Source organism: Pygoscelis adeliae, unplaced genomic scaffold, assembly GCF_000699105.1.
Source record: "Pygoscelis adeliae isolate BGI_AS28 unplaced genomic scaffold, ASM69910v1 Scaffold451, whole genome shotgun sequence".
In the NCBI taxonomy this organism is placed as follows: domain Eukaryota; kingdom Metazoa; phylum Chordata; class Aves; order Sphenisciformes; family Spheniscidae; genus Pygoscelis; species Pygoscelis adeliae.
In genome coordinates, this window is record NW_008824030.1 from 516,284 (window position 1) to 521,469 (window position 5,186).

Sequence of the window (5,186 nt, forward strand, 5' to 3'; positions counted from 1 at the left end):
CCAATGTCAGTAACCAGGACTTTAGAAGACAGAATGCAGATAATATTCAGGTGAACCACCATGGAGAAGGAGGGTTCTCCATCAGAAGAGGCTCTGCTCCAGGTCCAGTGTCCCAGTTCAGAGCGATGATGCCAGAGACACAGAGGGAGCAGGGCAAGGAGACACCATCTCCCCCACCAGCTGCATCTCAAACAATGTGAGCACCCACAGGAGGGTTTACCAAAGCTATTACAACAGCTCACACTTTAAACTCACTAATTTTCCTGGCAGCCTGGCTGTAACTGAATAGTCAAGTACTTTTAGCATTCAGTGGAAGGATCTTCATAAGTTTCATTTGCAAGTGTGGAGAAATTAAAGGCTTCCTCTGCCCTATAAAGCAGCACTTCTGTCTCCAGCACCTTCCCAAAAAAATCCAGCTTCTGTCTCAGCACTCAGCTTCTTGGGCATCTGAGCCACTTTACAGGAGGGCACTTTCACTTCAATTGCCTGAAATGGTATCATGAGGTAAATCTGCCCAAGCAGATAATGGAGCAGAAAAAGTGCCCTGCAGTGAGGATTAGATGTTCACAGCATGGGTTGGGGTTTTTTGGGGGTTATTTTGGGGTTTTTTTTTGTGTATGTGGGGTTTTTTTTTTTTGGGGGGGGGAGGGGGGGGGGGGTGGGGGGGTCTTTTTTTTTTTTTACCATCTGAAGAGGAATTACGTGTCAAATCTCACTTAGCAAATCCTTTAGCACTGACAGGCCAAGACAGAAAACTCTCTCTTCCCCGCACATTAACGTCTACTACATCAAACAATCTCTAATCACTTAAACTGCATGCCCACCATTTCAGTCTTTGGTTTTTAAAGGTGCTGCACATTTCCTTCATTTCCCTCCGGCAATAACTTTCTTGGAGATGAGAGAAAAATACTGAAATAAATCTGTACATGTATTTTATTTACAAATTCTCTCCTTCATCCAGACATCCTTTATGCAGATGAATCACCACATGAAATCCAGTGTTACGGCTGTATGTTCATTAGATGGCATTCACTGTATCTCGCTCAGAAGCAACTGTAAATGTGAATGCTTGAGCATGCTGTGGGATACACAATTTTGGAGCATGTTTTTTAACTCCAGAAGGAACCTCTGCAGTTGTAATCTTACTGATTTCAATACAGTTCTGCAAACAAATTTGTCCCAAGACAATGCTAAGAGCTCATTTAGCAGAAGGGTTTGCAGTTTTCAGTCAACTCCCAGGGGACAGCTTGTCCACTCCACAGTTTGCATTACATCTGTTCCCACTTTCAGAGGGGTCAAAGACCAAGTGGAGAACATAAGAACATACCACCCAGAAAGAACTGCTTGCCAATATTGCCAAAACCTGCAGAGAAAAAAAAAAAAGCAACCAAAACCCACAAACCCCCTCACCTCACCAGCATTTTCTGTTTATATTTTATTCTAAAACTCTCTTTCATTCAGATATTCCTTATGAGGATGGGTCAGCAGCACCGGAAATCCACTTCTGCTACAGATGTTTATTTGCTGAATGGATTTCATTGCATCAACACATATCCAGCTTCTAGACATTACAAGATTTTCAAAGCCTAGAAATCCTTGCTCCCTTTGCAACGGATAGAAAAGCAACAAACGGGAATCTGTGAATACACCGGATCCAGTCAAAAGCTGTTTGCTAAATAGAAAACAAATCCAACTTCTGTGCTTTTGCTTTTCAAGTCAGCTGGTAACAAAAGCCATCTGCATTACAGCTCCATCCAGGCCACATGCTTCTCAGGCTCAAGCAGCAAGCATTCCTAAAGAATGTTATCAGCTGTTTCCATGTTAGCATATCTGCCTTAGGCAGCAATTCTTCAAACACACAAAGCACGTGTTTAACTTTATATGCGAGAGTAAGTCTAGCAGAACTAGTGGAACCTGTGACCTGCATAAAATTAAGTCATGTAACCCCTGGCAGGCTCATGACATTACATTCCCCTGCTGGCTTCACTGCCCAAAATGTGCCCACTAGAGCCACATATACCCCAGACGTCGTCAGTGATGCATTTCAGCCACAGCACATGCCTACTCCAGCCATCTCAGAGATGGTCACTGCAGCCAGAACACTTGAATCCTGCCATATCTACAAGGCAAATATACACTGTTGACCATCCCTCGAAAAACACCATGTAAAGATGAAGATATAATTGTTCTTGGTGTCAATTATTGCCTTGCTTCATGGCTTCAGGAAGAGTCAACGCAGCTTTTGTAGCAGAAAATTATCTTTCATATATAAAATCTTTGAGGTTATTCATTATACGTGGATTTGTATGAAGGTTTTTAGTGAGGGACCATTTCAAAGTTCTAATGCAAACTAAGATGCTTTTGGCTACAAAGAAAGGCTTTTGCATGGACTGATAACTGATTCGAATAGGAAACAAAGAGCAGAAAGAAGCCATAGCTTTTTACAAGGACAAGCGGCCACCAGTGAAGTTCTAAGGATCTGTGCTGGGGCCTCTGCTATTCAATGCACACAGAAGATTTGAAGAAAAAGGGAATAGAGGGAGGATATTGGCTTTTAACTGAACTGCCAGAGGATCTCATGATACCAAGCGTCGGGCGATGATGTCTCTATCCAACACAACCGATCACTGTTGAAGACAATACTGTACTAGACAGACCTCTGCTTCTACCTCACGCACTTAAGGTCCATTAACGTGGCGCACTAAGCTGACTGATGAAGAACGCCTACAGCTTTTATTGACAGAATGTCCACTGCATCATTTTTAATAAAGGCCCAGAAGCAGTGGTGTGGACATACAGTTCACATGACAAAGGCCAGAAGCTCTTCTAGAGACATGGGAACCTACACACCATGCAAACTAAGTTTATTTTGTACCAGGTAGCTTGGCCAGGGTTATGACTTCCAGTTAGACATTAAAGAAGCTCTCTGCACAATTTTCACAGAATCACAGAATAGTTGAGGTTGGAAGGAACCTCTGGAGGTCATCTGGTCCAATCCCTCTGCTCAAGCAGGGCCACCTGTGGCCAGTTGCCATGACCATGACCAGATGGCTTTTGAATATCTCCAAGGGTGGAGACTCTACAACCTTCCTGGGCAACCTGTGCCAGGGCTCAGTCACCCTCACAGTCAGAAAGTGTTTTCTGATGTTCAGAGGGAAACTCCGGTGTTTCAGTTTGTGCCCATTGCCTCTGGTCCTGTCACTGGGCACCACTGAAAAAAGCACTCTCCCTTCAGGTATTTATATATATTGATAAGATCCCTGAGCCTTCTCTTCTCCAGGCTGAGCAGTCCCAGCTCTCTCAGCCTTTCTTCATAGGGGAGTTTCCCAGAACAGAAGTTGCAACACCAATTCAAGACCAGAAGCCTCTACAAATGTAGAAATGAAGGACAGTTCATATGGACTGCACTAATGGCCATGTGATATGGCTTAATGCACTGTCAGGAAGACCTGTCACCTTCAAGGGCATATGCTCCACCTCACTATCAGGTGAGAGGTGGTCTTCAGCCATAGCACTTACACTTCTTGTTCCTAAAGGAGCTCTGCATAGCAGTACCATGTTGACACAACGCAGGAGCTGCTGCTCTTACAAACAAGGCCATTTTTAGGCATGGAAAGCATTTGAGATACATCAGCCTCAGCAATTCTACATCAGCCTCAGCAAATACTGTAAAGACACTACATCATCTGTATCACAAACCAAGGAAGATACTGTGACTATCCCACAAAAGCCTCGCTATAAAAAGGAACTGAAAGACTAATAGGTTTTGCACGTTTTGTAGAACTCTAGATAATTGTGATTCATTAACAAAAAAAACGACTAATGACAAAAAACGCTCGAGCAGGGAGCATGTTTGCTCCTTTCAAAGCTGGTCTCAAGTTTTCACACTCAGACCAGCTGGTCATGCCTACAGTCCCAGCACTTTCCGTCATGCTCATGAATGAGATATTTTCCAAACAAAGTTTTTTAAAAAATGAAACCTGGGTATAGAATGTTTTCTTTTAAAGGAGGGAAGCACATTGCTTCTTTTTTAAGCCTCATCAAATCAAAGAGTGTCAGAAACCCACATGAAGCTTCACAGAAGTTGCTGTGAAATCCTAGTGACAACATCATCTTTCCAGATCAGCTAGGATACGAAGAGCATTAGAAACAGGAAGAAATGATAACTTAAAAGAAAACTGGTCTCAGCAGAAAAAAACCTTGATCAGCACAGCTGAGAAAGGGAGAAAAAAATGTTTATAGCAATACTTATGGTTTATTAAGTTAACAATTAGACCAGCACCCATTTACTGCGGGTAGAGATCTAGGGAGTAAATGTTCTTTGCTTGGACATGGAGAATTTCAACTTATCACTGGGCATTTGTCACCCATCAGAAACTCCAACCCTTAACCCCCTTAATAAGCCAATCTCCTGTTTATCTTATGGTAAAAAAATTAGAAAGCTTCTTTTCCACCATGCTCTCCTTTTTTTAATTAGATATGGGAACTTAAGTCCAGATGCTACTGCTAGCAAAGAGACACACTGACGATGTAAAGTTTCATCAAAAGGATGATGATGTAAAGGAGCTTTGCTGACACAAATACACCAGCCCAATCTTTGTAACACGGGTCAGTCCACAGCACGACAGAGCATCAGTTCGAAAGAGCAGAGTGTAGGTAAGATAGACCAACCTTATCTCACAGGTGGAAAAAGAGGCATGAGAAGACTGATCCATTTGTGTATAGCTATGGGAGGAAATGGTCAGAGCTGGAAATGAAAATTGAGTCTCTTGAAATCCAGCTTAGTGCATGAGCTGCAACTACTTTTCCTATGAAAGCATATATTTAATAAGAGTGTCATTAAGAGCATCTCAGGAACATCCAGAAATACCTGCTGTGGGGTTTGTATTTTCTGAAGGAGAGGGGGAAGAGGAGTGTTCCTATAACATAAATCACATACAAATCAAAAATAGTCAATAGTAAGATTCAGGGGATGATGTACATTGAGAAATAAGGAAGTGAATAGGTAACACAAACACATGAAGTAGCCTCTTCTCCAATTGACAGCTTGCTTAATCTTAAATGGATCCCAAATATTTCCCTTCAACCAGTTTGCATTGATAACACTTCTACATTTATTCCCTGTTCTTCAATTTATTCCCAGTTGATGAATAGGGATGAATTTTGCCCTCACCCATCTGCACATG

At 42.3% G+C, this 5,186-nt stretch overlaps 1 protein-coding gene across 4 annotated transcripts in view; it reads right to left on the reverse strand.

Moving 5' to 3' along the window:
• The window catches only part of LOC103919846 (chromosome unknown open reading frame, human C11orf24), a 25,595-nt gene that overhangs the window by 20,274 nt on the left and 135 nt on the right, over positions 1–5,186 (reverse strand). The window lies entirely within an intron of this gene.